The following is an 18,431-nucleotide window of genomic DNA, read 5'->3' as shown; positions in this document are numbered from 1 at the left end:
AGTTATACTTTTTGTAGTGAGAATATTTAAGATCTACTCTCAGCAATTTTCAAATATACAACAAATTTCAAATAACAATAAATTGTTTTTAACTATAGTCACCCTACTATAATAGATTTCCAGAATTTATTCATCTCATCCAATTGAAACTTTGTACCCTTTGACCAATATCTTCTCCTCCTTCCCCCCAACCCCATCTCCCTGCCCAGGCAACCACCATTTTACTCTTTGTGTCTGTGAGTTAGGCTTTTTCGATTCCACATATAAGTGATATCATGTACTCTTTGTCTCTCTATGCCTGGATTATTTTACTTATCATAATGTTGTCAAAAATGATAAAAATTCCTTCTTTATTAAGGCTCAAGAATATTCCATTGTACATGTATGCATTTTATTTATCCATTTATCTGTAGATGAACACAGATTTATTCCATATCTTGGCTACTATGAATAATTCTGCAATGAATATGGGAATACAGACATCTATTTGATATATTTAATTCATTTCTTTGGATATGCTATGGTCTAAATGTGTTCTTCAAAATTCTTATGTTGAAACTTCATCATAATGTGATAGTGTTAAGTGGTGGGGCCTTTCAATGGTAAGTCATGAGGGTGGAGCCCTCATGAATGGATTAGAGACCTTCTAAAAGAGAGGCAAGAGAGCTGCCTCACTCTCTTTTCGCTCTTCTGTTTCCTCAACGTGAGAACACAATGTTTTACCATGTAAGGACTCAGCAAGAAGGCCTTCACCAGACACTAAATGTTGGCACCTTGATGTTGGACTTCCCAGCCCCCAAAACTGTGAGAAATGAAATGCTATTGTTTGTAATTTACCCATGCTGTGGTATTTTGTTATAGCTACATAAATGGACTAAGACAGGATACTGTCTTTGTTGAGAAAAGCCTATTCCTTTACCCATTTTTCAATCAGGTTATTTGTTTTCTTTCCGCTGAGTTGAGTTCCTCATATATTTTGGGTGGTTTTTTTACTTCTATGAAAAATATCATTGCAATTTTGACAGTGATTGTCTTCAATTTGTAGATCACTTTTAACAATATTAATTCTTCTACTCCATGTACACAGTGTATCTTTCCATTTATTTGCCTCTTCTTTAATTTATTTCATGAATGCTTTACAGTTTTCAGTGAATATAGCTTTTCTGACTTGGTTAAATTTATTTGTAAGTACAGGTTAGGCATCCAAAATTGAATAGCTGAAATCTGCAAGGCTCCAAAATTCAAAACTTTTTAAGCACCAATGTAACAATCAAGGGAAATGCTCACTGGAGTATTTTGGATTTCAGATTTTCAGATTTTGAATGCTCAGCTGCTAAGTATAATGCAAATATTCTAAAATCCAAAACACTTCTGGTCCTAAGTATTACAGACAAAGAATATTCAATCTGTATTTTATTTTCATTTACTCCTAAGTTTTCTATTCTTTATAGCTACTATAAATAGGATTGTTTCCTTGATTTCTTTTTCACATAGTTCAAGTGTATAGAAAAGATACTGACTTTTGTATGTTGATTTTTTAAATTTTAATTTTTTTATTTTATTTATTTATTTTTTTTGAGATGGAGTTTCTCTCTGTTGCACAGGCTAGAGTGCAGTGGTGCAATCTCAGCTCACTACAATCTCCACCTCCTGGGTTCAAGCGATTCTCCTGCCTCACACTTCTGAGTAGCTGGGACTACAGGCGCATGCCACCACACCCAGCTAATTTTTGTATTTTTAGTAGAGATGGGGTTTCACCATCTGTGATGGGCCAGGATATGGGCCAGGATGGTTGATCTCCTGACCTCATGATCCACTCACCTCAACCTCCCAAAGTGCTGGGATTACAGGTGTGAGCCACCACGCCAGGCCTGCATGTTGATTTTGTGTCTTCCCACTTTACTGACTTTGTTTATTAGTTCTAACAATTTTTGTTGAAGTCTTTAGGGTATTTTTATATATGAGATCATGTCATCTGCAAATGGAAAATTTTATTTCTTCTTTTCTAATTTGATTGCATTTTCTTCCTCTTTATTATCTAGCTACTCTAGTTAGGACTTCCAGGGCTATAACGGAAGTGGCAAAAATGGAAGAGTGGTCATTCCTGTCCTGATCCTCATCTTAGAAAAAAAGCTTTTTAATTTTTCACTGTTGAGTATGATGTTAGCTGTGGGCTTGTGATAAATGGCCTTTATTATGCTGAGGTATGTTTCTTCTATACATAATTTATTGAGAGTTTTTATTACTAAAATTGTTGAATTTTATAAAATATTATTTCTGCATCTATTGAGATGATCATACAGTTTTGTCCCCTAGGCTTTTGCCACTTGTTTTCATTCTTTCTTACTCTCTCTCCTCTGACTAGGTAATTCCACATGACTTGTCTTTGGGCTCATTGATTCTTACTTCTGCTTGATTGAGTCCACTGTTGAAACTTTCTATGGAATTTTTCAATTTAATCATTGTGTTCTTTAGCTCCAAAATTTATTTTTGATTGATATGGTTTCTATTTATTTGTTGAACTTCTCACTTTGTTTATGTATTTCTTTTAAATTTTTGTTTAGTTGTCTGTCTGTGTTTCTTATAGCTCACTGAATTTCTTTAAGAATATTATTTTGAATTATCTATCAGGCAGTTCACAGATCTCCAATTCTGTAAGCTCTGTTGCTTGTGTTTTATTTTGTTCCACTAGTGGTGTCCTATTTACTTGATTCTTTTTTATCCTTGTGGTCTTGTGTTGGTGTTTGTGCATTTGAAGAAACAAGCAACTCTTTCCATGTTTATGAAGTGGATTTGGTAGGAAAAGCCCTTCACTAGCCAGTCCATATTGATTCCGGGTGGACCATCTGGAGGGGTCAGTGGGCAAGCTTGCTGCTAGAGTCCTTGTGTGGACTGGCCTAATACGTGGTCAGGGAGTAAATAGACATGAAGCCTCAGATCATAGGGATGTGCCTTTGTCCTGGATATGCAGGGGTAGTCCCGTAACCTGGATCCACTGGGATGAGCCTGGACCTCAGGCTAAGAAGACCAGCCTGGTCCCAGAATTAGACTGGAGCCTGAGTCTAAAGGCACTAATCTAAAGCCTATGGCCACAGGTGCTGGTCTGGTGCCGTGTTTCTTTTGGGTGGGCCTGGAGCCACGGTCTCCAGGGTCTTCGCACATAATTCTACTTCTCTCATGCATGAAGTATCTCTCTTTGTGCTGTGTTGCCAAGGCTTGGGGTACAGGTGATGTGGGTGATGTGAAAGTGATCTTCCTACTTTATTTCATGCCTCTTTTTTTATTTCTATGCTACACTTTGGTGCTGTAATCTCTCACTTGGATTCCTTAGCTCTTTTAAAGGTATTTTCATGCATGGAGAGTTGTTCAAATTGTTGTTTCTGCAAGGGGACTAGTGCTAGAAAGTCCTATTTTGCCATTATGTTCTCATTTTACTGTTGTCTCAAATGCTGTAAAAAATACTTTACTTTGATTCAAAAAATAACAATAGCTAACATGTATTCATCATTATATGCTGAGTGTTCTACATGAACTATTTTATTTAATCCTCATAACAACCTCATTAGGTACAATTATCATTACTCATATTTTATAGATAAAGAAACTGAAGCTTAATGAAGTTATGTTAATCACCTGATTTGCATAGCGGGGAAGTGGTACCATCAGTTTTTGAACCAAGGCAATATAACACCAGGCTCAGGCATCTAACTGTGTTGCCACACTGTCTCCCTTTAGATAGTCCCCTAATTCTGAATCTCTATAACCTTAATATAGATACGGTATGTGATGGCAGGCACTTTAACTTCTCAATGTTCTAATAGTCTCCCCATTGCCAGCAAGTCCTCTTGAGGTAGGTAAGCCCAGCTCAGACTCATTTACTAGTCACATTTGTTTAATTATTCATCAATTTTTCTCATTCTTACTTGATATTTCTCTAAGGTCTAAGCCTTCCTATAATTTCTAGGGAAGAAACACTTCACTATTCTGTTTTCTGACAAGGTTATTGTTCAAAGTCTTAAGATGTACATCTGTGGTTAACTTAAGGATCAGAGGTAGTTCCTATAGGATCTTCTACATTAGTGCTATTCAAAATATGGCCTGCAGACCAGTTCATACCTCTGAACTTTGTGTTACTTGTATGTGATGCGATAAAGAGCTTGCATCAAAATAAAAATCAAGAGGCCAAAAATTTATTTTAAAGTAAAAGATTTTACAAGATCTTTGTATATTAAACATATACTGATAGAATTTTCCTAATTAAAGTAGAAGCAGAGGAACTGAAGCCCTATCTTCAATGATTACCTCCAGAAAACACTCGAGGTTCCTTCTCAGAGCCCTAGGATTCCTTGAAACACAGCTTGAGAGTCACTGTTACAGGCACCAATTTCTGGAGTATCATTTACACACTATAGTTTTCTAGAGTCATTTTTATCCTCATTTTGATTTGTAGCTAAGAATGTGCCACAAAACTGTTCAGATTTCTCAAGGCTTTCAACATGAGAACCCAATTACCAAAGGTGACCATGGACAGTGATAAATGTTTATCAATGTTTAAAATGTAGAAATACATATGACAAACTCCCCAAGTCTCCCTAATAAGCATTACCATTTCTAAATTTTGCAGTATGCTCCAGCTACAGTTCAAGTGCTTTTTCTCTTATATCATGACAACCTCCCTCTGAGAACAAAACAGCTTCTAGTAGTGCATCAGGTCAAACAGTACCACTTATCCTAGAATATGTTCCTGAGCTCTGACCCAAAAGTGTATTCCAAGCTTGTAGCCTAACCACCCAAGCAACTTCCCATTGATTTCTCTTCTTTCTCTTGAGACAAGTGATTTTTCATGGAAGTTGTAACATTGAGGTTAGGTTATATTTTTCTATTCACTTCTCCTAAGATATTTATCTCTCCCTGAGTCTCAAAAGCAATGGAAGATGTACTTGTCACCATTTGAACTGTTTCCTCCTAAAAATCTTTTCCAATACATAATAACCTCTATATCCATCTGCAGAAACATTTTATATCTGCCTGTCATCATCACAATCTATTGCTATCACTGATATTCAAAAGTTTTTCCTCTCAAAACACATAATACTCATATTTAAATTAGACTTCCTCTGATACTCATGCTACTTACAGTCCAGATACAGCTGTTGTATTTGGACTAAGTATTTGATGTTTGCTTTTACTTTGGGTTTTGCAGAATGTATCAAAGGAGTTTGTTTATCTGCATGTGAGTTAGGTGTGTAGAAGCAACATAAATTTAACTTTACTTCACACTTTTGTCTAGAATTTTAACTAAGAAGTTGTACTGAGATCTGAATTTTCAAAAATTAAGGTATTCTAAATGGGAACAGAGCAAGATGGCAGAATAGAAGGCTCCACTAATTGTCCCCTCCTAATCCCCCAGGAAAGACACCAATTTACAACCATGTACACACAAAAAAGCACCTGCATAAGAACCAAAACTCAAGTAAGCACTCATAGTACCTGGTTTTAACTTCATGTCACAGAAAGAGGCATTGAAGTGGTATGCAAAACAGTCTTAAATGATAAATGCTACCTGTATTAGTCTGTTTTCATGCTGCTGATGAAGACATACCTGAAACTGGGCAATTTACAAAAGAAAGAGGTTTAATGGAATTACAGTTCCACATGGCTGGGGAAGTGTCACAATCATGCCAGAAGGTGAAAGGCACACCTCACATGGTGGCAGACAAAAGAAGAAGATAGCTTGTGCAGGGAAACTCCCCTTTTTAAAATCATCAGCTCTTGTGATACTTATTCACTGTCATGACAACAGCACAGGAAAAACTTGCTGCCATGATTCAATTATCTCCCACTGGAATTCAAGATGAGATTTGGGTAGGACACAGCCAAACCATATCACTATCTCGCCCTCATCCCCTGGCAGCAGTGTCATGGTGCAGAGTGTTCCTGTGCTCTGGGAGAGGGAGGGCACAGCAACTGTGAGGCATTGAACAGAGTGCCACCTTATTATAGCAGAAAGAAAAAACAGACTAAATTCAGCTGACACCAGCCCATGGAGGAGTATTTGTATCAGCCCTAGCCAGAGGGGAATCACTTATCCCAGAAGAGGGAACTTGAGTTCCTGCAAGCCTCACCACCGAGGTCTGCAGTGCTCTGTGTCTCAAAGTAAACTTGAGAAGGAGTCTAGGATATAAGAACTGCAACTCTTGGATGATTCCTAGTGTTGAACTGGACCCAGAGACAGTGGACTGGGAGGGCACATGACCTGCCAAGGCATCAGCTGAGGTGTCCATGGGAATGTTAGCATCACTCCTTCCCTAATCTCAGGCTGCACAGCTTACGGCTCCAAAAGAGATCCCTTCCTTCTATTGAGGAAAGGAGAGGAAAGAGTGGGGAGGTCTTTGTCTGGCATATCGTATACTAGCTCAGCCACAGCAGGATTGGGTACCAGTCACAGTTGTGAGGCCCCTGTTCGAGGCCCTAGCTTTCAGATGACATTTCTAGACACACATTGGTTCAGAAGGGAACCTGTTACTGTGAAGGAAAGGATCCAGTTCTGGCATCATTCATCACCTGCTAACTGAAGAGTCCTTGGCCCCTGGACAACCAGTAGCCCAGGCGGTATGTTGAGAGCCCTAGGTGAGACTCTGAGACATGATGACTTCAGGTGGGAATCAATAAATTCTTAGCTGTGGTGGCTATGGGATGAGACTCCTTCTGCTTGAGCAAAGCAGAAGGAAAAGTAAAGAGGACTGTGACTTGCACCTTAGGTACAAGCTCAGCCACAGCAGAGTAGAACATCTGGATTCCAGGACATGGCTGTTGGATGGCATTTCTAGTCCTGCCCTGGGCCAGAGGGGAGCTCAGTTCCCTAAGGGTAACCACAAGCTGACTGAAGAGCCCTAAGGCCTTAAGGGAATATCAGCAATAGTTTGGCAGTATTCCCTGTGATCCTGTGGTGGTGTGGGCATGAGTTGAGTCTCCTCTGCCTTTGAAAAGGGGGGCAAGAGTGGAAAGGACTGCGTCTTGTGGTTTGAGTGCTAGCTAAGCCACAGTATATTAGAATACCAGGTAGACTTCTAAGGTTTTTAACCGTAGTCTCTGGCTCCTGGATGGTACCTATAGACTCACCCAGGGACTGGGAGAACTCACTACCCTGGAGAAAATGAGAGAGGCCTGGCTGGCTTTGCTACCTCCTGATTGTAGAACCCCAGGGCCCAGAGAATGGTTAGAGCACGCCTTGGGCAAGACCCAGTGCAGTGCTGGCACCAGGTCTGATCCAGCACAATCTCAGTGGCGGTGGCCACAGGAATGCTTATGTCAGTGCATCCAGGCCTAGGTGGCTCAAAACACAGAGAGAGGTTCTGTTTGGAAGACAGTAAGGGAAGAGAACAAGAGTCCCTGCCTTGTAGTCCAGATAATTCTTCTGGAACTTGTCCAAGACCAACAAGGTGGTACCTCTATGAGCATGCAAGAACCACAGCATTACTGGGCTTGGGTGCCTCCTAAAGCAGATACAACTTAGAGCCCAACACCAAAGTCCTTTTGAATATTTGGAAAGCCTTCCCAAGAAAGATGGGTATAAACAAGCCGAGACTGCAAAGACTATAATAAATAGCTAACCCTTCAATACCCAAGCTTAAACAAACATCTGCAAGCATTAGGATGATCCAGGAAAACATGACCACACCAAATGAACTAAATAAGCCACCAAGGACCAATCCTGGAGAAACAGAGATATGTGACTTTTCAAAGAATTGAAAATAGCTGTTTTGAGGAAACTCAAGGGAAGTCAGGATAACACAGAGAAGAAATTCAGAATTCTATCAGATATATTTAATGAAGAGATGAAAATAGTTAAAAAGAATTAAGCAGAGATTCTGGAGATGAGAAATACAATTGGCATACTGAAAAATGCACCAGCGCCTTTTAATAGCAGAATAAATTAAGCAGAAGAAAGAATTAGTTATCCTTAGCACAGGCTATTTGAAAATACATAGTCAGAAGAAACAGAGAAAAAGATTTTTAAAAAATGAAACATGACTACAGGATCTAGAAAATAGCCTCAAAAGAGCAAACCTAAGAGTTATTGGCCTTAAAGAGAAGGTAGAAAAAGAAATAGGGATAGAAAGTTTATTCAAAGGGATAAATAGATTCCCAAATCTGGACAAAGATATCAATATCCAAGTACATGAGAGTTATAGAACATCAAGCAGATTTAATCCGAAGAGGACTACCTCGAGGCATTTAATAATCAACTCTAAAGATCAAAGATACACAAAGAATCCTAAAAACAGCAAGAGAGAAGAAACAAATAATATACAATGAAGCATCAGTACATCTGGCAGGAGACTTTTCAATGGAAACCTTCCAGGCCAGGAGAGAGTAGCAGGATAGATTTAAAGGGTGGAAGGAAATAACTTTTACCCTAGAACAGTATATCTGGCAAAAATATCCTTCAAACATGAAGGAGAAATAAAAACTCCAAGACAAACAAAAGCTGTGGTATTTCACCAACACCAGACCTGGCCTGTGTTCTAAACGTTTGCTCAAAAGTTCTTGTCATTAATAGTAGTATGAGTGTGGTATGACCATTACAAAGTTTTATGTGTAGCAGTATTAATTCTTATGTGCTAATAATTATGAACAAGCAGCAAGCAAAAACAAGTGATAAATATGTTGAAACTAAATGCAGGAAATGTTCAGAGAAAGTGATTTGTCCAGATTCACACAATAGTTGTTAAATATATGGGGAATCGTTTTAAATCCTCTGAAGCCTGGGTTCAAACACGTGATTTCATAATTTGTAATAAAAGAATATTGAACCTTTTTAAAGGTATGGTGGTGTGGTTTGGCTCTGTGTTCCCACCCAAATCTTAGTTGAATTTTAATCCCCTGTGCTGGGGGAGGGACCTGGTGGAAGGTGATTGGATCATGGGGGCAGATTTTACCCTTGCTGTTCTCATCATGATAGTGAGTGAGTTCTCATGAGATCTGCTTGTTTGAAAGTGTGTGCCACTCCCCCCTTATCGCCCTACCCACCTCTCTTTCCTGCTCCACCATGGTAAGACATGCCTGCTTCCCCTTTTCCTTCTCCAACCAGGTGGAGAGTTGGACTCCCTGAGTTGAGAGAAGGAGTTGATATTTATGAGAGCTTCTAGAGCTCTCAGGAAAGAGTGCCATAAAGGAGACAACTCATCACAGAATATCACAGTATTTGGAAATCTGTAAGGCATCCCCTGCAAGTATTCACCCTCGTGCTAATCAGTGTATGCACTGAGGAAACTACATGAGACTTGGGGAAAAACCATGATTGTAAGTTTCCTGAGGCCTCCCAGTCATAATTCCTTTTAAGCCTGCAGAACTGTGAGTCAATTAAACTTCTTTTCTTCATAAATTACCCAGTCTCAGGTAGTTCTTCATAGCAGGATGAGAATGGACTATTATATATGGCAATTTTAATAGATTGGTTACAATCCTTTTAACTGACTTTTATTCCATTTAGATCTAGATTCCACCTCCTATAGCAGGAACATAATTAATTTCCTTAAGCCATTGAACATCAATTTTCTCATCTGAAAAACATAAATAATATTACCTGCCCACCCTAGCTCATAGGTTCATGTGAAATAATGTGTGTAATAGCCCTCTGTAAATTATAATATATTCTATAAATATATTATTAAAATATAAATCAAAAAAGCATTTAAGGAAAATGTGACTAAAATTCATAAATCTCCAACATCTGAATGGGTTAGACCACTGTTAACACTTTACAATTCAGCGATTGCAAAACTTATGTATGAAATTGCATACTACACTATTAGGTTTCCAATTGATTAGGTGTCACCATCTGTGATTTTAAATAAAAGCACAAATGTTGATTATAAACTTTTCTGGATAAAGACTACTTTATAAAAAGGTAAAATGTTAAAAGGATCAATTTCTTTTTTCATACAAATTAAATAGATTTTTATAAAATTCCACAAGGGACAATATGTACTTTTTATGGTTTAGATCACTTATTTCCTTAAATAATGAAACATCATTAATGAGAAAGTTGTAATCGCTGTTTAGTGATGAAATGTTCATCTTTGGGCATATTTGAGAAGTAGCACAGTAAATAGTTTGGTAACTATTCACCTTAAAATTTAATGAAGGATTGTCTTTTTGCACAAAATAGCTATGGATTGTCACGTCAAGTCAAATTTGGTTGTTTTAAATGTGGTTATTGTTACCAATTGCTCTGCAACTCTCCTTGACTTATCTATGTTGTTGTTACAAACTTTATTTTTAAAGGAAGAGAAACATTATTTTGTCTTCAAAAGCTAAAACACAGGCAAAAACTAATGCCCACCAGGATTTTATAGTCTATTGCTATGTAGCCATTGTTGCTTAGCAGAATAGTGACTCTTCTCATAGAGAACTGGAAAAATATTATGTGTGTGTGTGTGTGTGTGTATACATTTTAAAAATGAATACCATTTGATGAACTACCTTCTTGTTTCCAAACACAAAATATCTCTTGTGTTGTCAGTTTTGGCAAACAATGGATTGCAAGACACTGACATCAGGCAACAACGTAGAGCAATTCCTCAGAGATGGGAAGCAAATGAAATAAGCCCTTTGACTGACTTGAATTTCCAGACTACAGTAGTGAGAGAGAAACCAGGTGGAGAGTTGGACTCCCTGAGTTGAGAGAAGGAGTTGAGATTTATGACAGCTTCTAGAGCTCTCATGAAAGAGTGCCATAAAGGAGACAACTCCTCACAGAATATCACAGTATTTGGAAATCTGTAAGGCATCCCCTGCAAGTATTCACCCGTGTACTAATCAGTGTATGCACTGAGGAAACTACATGAGACTTAGAGAAAAAACACCACTAATGATTAAAGGTAACAATGTCTGATGTTTACACAAGGCCAACAGTGCCTGTTTCTACCAACCAAACAGAAAAACTCAAGAATCGGGGGACATTGGTACTGTACACAAAAACTTTTTCACCTCAGTAATGGGGAATGATTAGCCGAAGAGTGAGTATTGCTTTGGTCCCTAACAGATTTTAAAAGTAACACAAGCAAAAATCTGTTTCTTGAGAAACATTACATCAAAGTACAACGTTTAAGAATATGTATAAAAATACAAATATGGGCCAGACACGGTGGCTCATTCCTGTAAGCTCAACACTTTGGGAGGCTGTGGTGGAAGAATTGCTTGATGCCAAGAATTTGTGACCAACCTGGGCAACATAGTGAGATCTCAACTCTACAAATAACAATAATAATAAAAATTAAGGAGGGGAGGGCGAAGATAGCTGACTAGAAGTGGCAAGTGTGTGCTGCTTTCATGGAGAGAAGATAAAGTGGTGACTAAATACTACATCTTCAACTGATACATCCAGGTGAACACACTGGGATTCATCAAGGAAAGAACTCAATCCATGGAGAATGAAGAGGCACAAGACAGGAAAATCACCCATCTGGGAGTGGGATGGAGCCAAGGAAGGCTCCCCAACCATGGGGAAATGGTGAATAAGTGAGAAACCCCAGGGATCCACACTGTCTCCATGGACCTTTAAACCCTGTGTTAAAGAGATCCCCTTGTGAGCCCACCCCACCATGGCCAACAGACTGACATGCAGAGCTACATGGAACCTAGGCAGAGCCACTGCTCAAGCACATGTGGAGTCCTAGGGGCCTTGGATCCCTGAACATCTGGCATTAGTGGCTGCTGATCAAGCAAAGGGATACATTAGGCTCCCTCACACACCCCCAAGGAGGAGCTGAATTCAAGAAGTTCAGCAGTGACAGTCTGTAGGCCTAGCTTCCACTACTCCTCACAGGATAAAACCAATGGGTTGCCTAGAAAACCTAATAGTACCTGCCCAAAAGATCCTCAAGCTGATAATCAACTTTAGCCTATTTTCAAAGTACAAAGTTAATATACAAAAATCAGTAGCATTCCCACACACCAAGAACATCTAAGCTGAGAGCCAAATCGGAAACACGATTCCATTCACAATTGCCACAAAAATAAGATACCTAGGAAGACAGCTAACCAGGATGGTGAAAAGTCTTTACAGTGTGAATTACAGAATATTGCTTAATGAAATCAGAGACGGCCAGGCATGGCGACTCATGTGTGTAATCCCAACACTTTGGGAGGCCAAGGTGGGAGGCTCTCTTGAGCCCAGGAGTTCGAGACCAGGACAACATGGTAAGAAACCCCCTCTCTACAGAGAATTAGCCAGGCATGGTGGAGCACACATGTAATCCCAACTACTCTGGAGACTGAGGTGGAAGGATCACTTGAGCTCAGGAGGTCAAGACTTCAGTGAACTGAGATGATGCCACTGCACTCCACCTGGGGCGATAGAATGAGACCCTGTCTCAAAAATAAATAAATAAATTAATTAATTAAATAAAAACTAAGATGACACAAATGGTAAATCATTCCATGTTCATGGATAAAAAGAATATCATTAAAATGGCATAATGTGCAAAGCAATTTACAAATTCAGTGCTCTTGCTATCACACTACCAAGAACATTCTTCACAGAACTAGAAAAAAACTATGTTAAAATTCCTATGGAACAAAAAAAGTACTTAATAGCCAAGGCAATGCTAAACAAAAAGAACAAAGCTGGAAACTTCATGTTACTTGACTTCGAACTATACTGAAGGTCTATGGTACACAAAACAGCACGTTTCTGGTACAAAAGCAGACACATAGACCTATGGAATAGAAGAGTAGAGAACCAGAAATAAGGCCACACACCTACAACCATCTGATGTTTGACAAAGCTGACAAAAACAAGCAGTGGGGAAAGGACTCCATATTCAACAAATGGTGCTGGGATAACTGGCTAGCCATATGTAGAAGATTCAAACTTGACCCCTTCCTTTAACCATATACAAAAATAAACTCAAAATGAAATAAAGACTTAAATATGAAAGCTAAAACTTTAAAAATCCTGGATATAACCTAGGCAATATAATTTTAGACATAGGAACTGGCAAAGATTTCATGATGAAGATACCAAAACAATTGTAACAAAAACAAAATTGGCAAATGGGATCTAATTCAACTAAAGAGCTTCTGCACAGCAAAAGAAACTATCAACAGAGCAAGCAGACAACCTATAGAATGAGAGAAACTATTTGCAAACTAGGTATCTAACAAAAGTCTAATATCCAGAGTCTATGAGAAACTTAAACAAATTTACAAGCAAAAACAAATGACCCTATTAAGAAGTGGGCAAAGGGCATGAACAGAAACTTTTCAAAAGAAGACATACATGCAGCCAACAAGTATGTGAAAAATGTTGAACATCACTAATTGTTACAGAAATCCAAATCAAAACCACAATGAGATACCATCCCACACCAGTCAGAATGGCTGTTATTGAAAAGTAAAAACTTAACAGATGTTGAAGAGATTACAGGGAAAATGGATGCTAATACACTGCTGGTGGGAGTGTAAATTAGGTCTGCCATTGTGGAAAGCAGTGTGGGGATTCCTCAAAGAACTCAAAACAGAATTATCATTCAACCCAGGAATCCCATTATTGGGTATATACCCAAAAGAATATACATGATTCTACCATAAAGAGTAATTCATGCATATGTTCATTGCAGCACTATCCACAATAGCAAAGACATGGAATCAACCTAAATGTCCATCAGTGGTAGACTGGATGAAGACTATGTGGTACATGTATACCATGGAATACTATGCAGTCATAAAAAAGAGTGAATTCGTGTTCTTTATAGCAACACAGATGGAGCTGGAGGCCATTATTTATTTTGTTTGTTTGTTTCTTTGTTTTTGAGATGGAGTCTCACTCTGTTGCCCAGGCTGGAGTGCAGTGGCACGATCTTGGCTCACTGCAAGCTCCACCTCCCGGGTTCAGGCCATTGTCCCTCCTCAGCCTCCCAAGTAGCTGGGACTACAGGCGCCCGCCACCATGCCCAGCTATTTTTTTTTTTTTAATAGAGATGGGGTTTCATCTTGTTAGCCAGGATGGTCTCGATCTCTTGACCTTGTGATCCACCCACCTCAGCCTCCCAAAGTGCTGGGATTACAGGTGTGAGCCACTGTGCCCGGCCCACTGGAGGCCATTATTCTAAGCAAACTAACACAGAAACAGAAAACCCAATACCACATGTTCTGACTTAAAAGTGAGAGCTAAACAACAAGAACATACGGACACAAAGTGGGGAACAGTAGATCCAGGGGCTCATTGAGAAAAGAAAGTGGAGGAAATAGAGGATCAGAACAAAATACCTATCAGGTACTAATCCTTAGTACGTGGGTAATGAAATAATCTGTGCACCAAACCCCTGTGGCATGAATTTACCTATATAACAAAACTGAACGTGTAGCCCTGAATCTTAAATAAAAATTAAAAGAAAAAAGAAAAGGAAAATTAGGTGTGGTGGTATGTACCTGTGGTCCTAGATACTTGGGAGGTTCAGGCAAGAGGATTGTCTAAGCACCGGAGTTTGAGGCTACATTGAGCTTTGATCGCATCACTGCACTCGAGCCTGGCAACAGAGCAAGACCCTGTCTTAAATAAATACATAAATAAATAATAGAAGAAATAAAAGAAATATAAACACTCAACAAAGTAAAATTCACAGTGCCTACCATCCAGTCACATATTGCCAGCATTCAAAGAGGTAGGAAACTATGACTCAAAAAAAGGAAAGCCTGGGCACGGTGGCTCACGCCTGTAATCCCAGCATTTTGGGAAACTGAAGCAGGTAGATCACCTGAGGTCAGGAGTTCGAGACCAGCCTGACCAATATGGTGAAACCCCATCTCCACTAAAAATACAAAAATTATCCTGCCATGGTGGTGTGTGCCTGTCGTCCCAGCTGCTCAGGAGGCTGAGACAGGAGAATTGCTTGAACCGGGAGGCGGAGTTTGCTGCAGTGAGCAGAGATTGTGCCACTGTACGCCAACCTGGGTGACAGAGAGAGACTCCATCTCAAAAAAAAAAAAAAAAGAAAGAAAAGTTATGTAGAGACATAGAAGATATTTTTTAAAAATGTGAAAAAAAAGACCATAATTAAACTTCTAGAGATAAAAATACAAGTAGATGGAATAAATGACAAAAGGAAAGATTAGTATACTTGAAGACACAGCGACAGAAACTCTCAACAGAAACTCTTTTCTCTTTTTACAAAGAAAAGTAACAAAAAGTAAACAAAGCATCCGTGAGCTGTAGGGCAATTTTAAACAGCCAAATATACATGGAATTGGAGTTGTACATAATTGGAGAGTAGAAAGAGGATGGAACAGAAAACTATTTTTTCCAAATCTGATAAAAAATTATAATCCTACAGATTGAATAACTCAATGAACCTGAAGTATGATACACATGTGAAGAAAACTACATCAAGGCCCATTGTAATTAAATAGTTCAAAACTAGTGAGAAACAAAAATACATAAAGGAAACCAGAGAAAAATGATACATTATAAGTGGACCAAAGATGTGGATAACAGCAGTTCTCGTCAAAAAACAATGCAAATGAAATGGTAGTGAGGCAATATTTTTATTATGCTGAAATAAAAAAACTTAACCTAAAATATCTTTTCTAAAGCAAGGGCAAAACACAAAGGTTTTTTTTTCAGAAATAGAAAGGATGACAGAATTTATCACAACCACCCCGGCACTGCAAGACATACTAAACAAAGACCTTCAAGCAGAGTAAAATGACATCAGGGGAAACCTGACCTACACAAAGGAATGAAGGGCACCAGAAACCACACATACATGGGTAAATAAATGAAATATGTTATTATTATGTAAAGCTCTTTAAAAGATAACTGACTGTTTAATCAAAAGTAGAAACCATCTATTATGGCATTCATAACATATTTAAAAATAAAATGTGTGTCAATATTAGCTCGAAGGCTGGGCCAGGTAAAATGGGAATATATTACTACAAGGTTCTACTATACATGAAATGGTATAATATAATATACAGGTAGAGTGTAATGAGTTAAAGGTATATACTATAAACTTTAATGTAACCACTAAATTAACCAAAAACTGTAGCTAATAAGCCAACAAATGAAATAAATCACAAAACGTACTCAATCCTAAAGAGGCAGAAAAAGTTGAAAAAGAGAATAAAGAGCTGGTGAGACAAATAAAGAACAAGAATCAAAATAATAGATTTAAATCAAGCCATATTAATAATCACAAAATACATAAATGACCTAAAAATTCAAATAAAGGCAGAGATTTTAAGATTGTAAAAAAAAGGGAAACACAAATATATGCCATCTTTTAAAAAGGTACTTCAAATATAAAGACACACAAAGATTACAAGCATGAAGATGTTAAAATGTATAGCATGCTAATGCTAATCAAAAGAAAGTAGGAATAGCTATGTTAATATCGGACAAAGTAGGTTTCAGGACAAAAAATCTACCAGAGATAAAGAGGTCATTTCATGAGAATAAATGATATGATAGTGATAAAAGCATCCATTCATAAAGAAGATACAATAACCCTAGACATTTCTACACCTAAGAAGAGAGCTTCAAAGGACATGAAACAAAAACTGTACAACTGAAAAAGAGTAATAGATGAAGACACAGGAGCAGATGGAGATTTTAATACCCTTTCCTCAATAATGGATAGAACAAGTGGAGAAAAGATCAGCAAGGGTATAGAAAATTTGAACATTATCGACCAACTTGACATAATTGATATTTATAGAATATTTTACTGAACAACATTCTCATTGCATCCATACATTATATTTACCAAGATAGACCATATTCTAGGCCATAATAGATGTCTCAATACATTCAAAAGAATTCAAGTCATACATGTATGTTCTCTGACCACAATAGCAGTAAATTAGAAATCAATAACAGAAAGATCTCCAAATATTTGGAAATTAAATAACACACTTCTAAGAATTAAATAACAGACTTCTAAAGAGTCAAGAAAGAAGAAATTAGACATTTGGAGCTAATTAAAATGAAAACACAACATACAAAAGTTTATGGGCTGCCTACAAAGAAGTAATGAGAAGGAAATTTATAGTAGTAAATGTCTGTGTTAGAAATGAAAAAAAAAAGGTGTCAAATTGATGACTTCAGCTTCTAATTTAAAAAATTAGAAATGAAGAGCAAGGTAAACAGAGTAAGTAGAGGGAAGAAAATAACAAATATCACTGTGGAAATCGATAAAATTGGAAACAGAAAACAATAGAGAAAATCAGTAAAAACAAAAGTTTCCTCACAATGAAGGAAACAACAAAATGAAGAGATAAAAGCTGGTTCTTTGAGAAGGTCATTGAAGTTGATAAACTCCTATCCAGACTTAACAGAAACGAAAAACAGATAACATAAATTACCAGCATTAGACCCAAGAGAAGTGATATCACTACAGATTCTAATGATATGAAAAGGATAACAAGGGACTACTATGGACACTTTTATGCTAATAAATTCAACAACTTAGATAAAATGGACAAATGACTTAAAGACAAACCAATAAAGAGTACTGAAAAGTGAGCTCATATATCCTATGTCTATTAAAGAAATTTAATTTGAAGTTCAAATCTTTCTACAAAGAAAACTCCAGGCCAAGGTGGCATCACTGGTGAATTTTCCCAAATATTAAATGAAGAATTACTATTCTACACAAACTCTTTCAGAAAACTGAAAAGCAGTAAACACTTTCCAACTCTTCTCTGATGCCAGTTTTACCCTGATACCAAAACTAAGCAAAAATATAATAGATACAGACAAGTATCCTGCATGAGCATAGATGCAAAATTCTCATCAAAGTACTAACAAATCAAATACAACAGAATATAAGAAGGATAATACCTCATGAGCAAGATGGGTTTATCCCAGGAATGCAAGGTTGATTTAACATTCAAAACTCTGTCAGTGTAATGTCTCATATCAACAACAAAAAGGAAAAAATATATAATCATCTCAATAGACTCAGAAAAAAAATCCAGTATCCATTTCTGATTTTAAAAACACAACTCTTATCATGGAATAGAAGGGAACTTCTATAACCAAAAAAGAAAAGACTTATATATTGCGGTTAAGTTTCCAGGGTAACTCACACATCTAATTCTTGGATAAATTATTATATCTGTGCAATTATAAAGAAATGGAGGCAGCATTGTTGAAAATATATAACCTGGCATGTCAATTCCATAATTATCAAGTTTCATCTGTATGAGAGGTACCATACTAAGTTCTAGGAGTCCAATGTCAAATGTGGCATCCCTTGAAGAACTTGAAGCTTAAACAGAGGCAAATGGATATGTCACATGCAAGCAATAAACATTCACTGATGCAATGATTTAAAATAAACAAGAAATAATTATGCCAAGGGAAATGAGCCAGACCAAAAAAAGAGTACATATTATGTAATTCTGATATGTATAATTCT

General features: G+C 37.6%; 1 long non-coding RNA gene across 1 annotated transcript; it reads left to right on the top strand.

The window, feature by feature from the left end:
• Positions 1-12,276: 12,276 nt before the first annotated feature.
• LOC117073395 lies at positions 12,277-14,562 on the top strand. Its single transcript, XR_004433224.1, has 2 exons — positions 12,277-12,312; positions 14,495-14,562. It is a non-coding gene; the product is annotated as an uncharacterized LOC117073395 (long non-coding RNA).
• The last annotated feature ends 3,869 nt before the right edge of the window (positions 14,563-18,431 follow it).

This window comes from Trachypithecus francoisi, unplaced genomic scaffold, assembly GCF_009764315.1.
Source record: "Trachypithecus francoisi isolate TF-2019V2 unplaced genomic scaffold, Tfra_2.0 Lachesis_group4, whole genome shotgun sequence".
Classification (NCBI taxonomy): Eukaryota; Metazoa; Chordata; class Mammalia; order Primates; family Cercopithecidae; genus Trachypithecus; species Trachypithecus francoisi.
The sequence above is the reverse complement of the archived record's forward strand: the minus strand, read 5'-3'. Positions and strand labels throughout refer to the sequence as shown.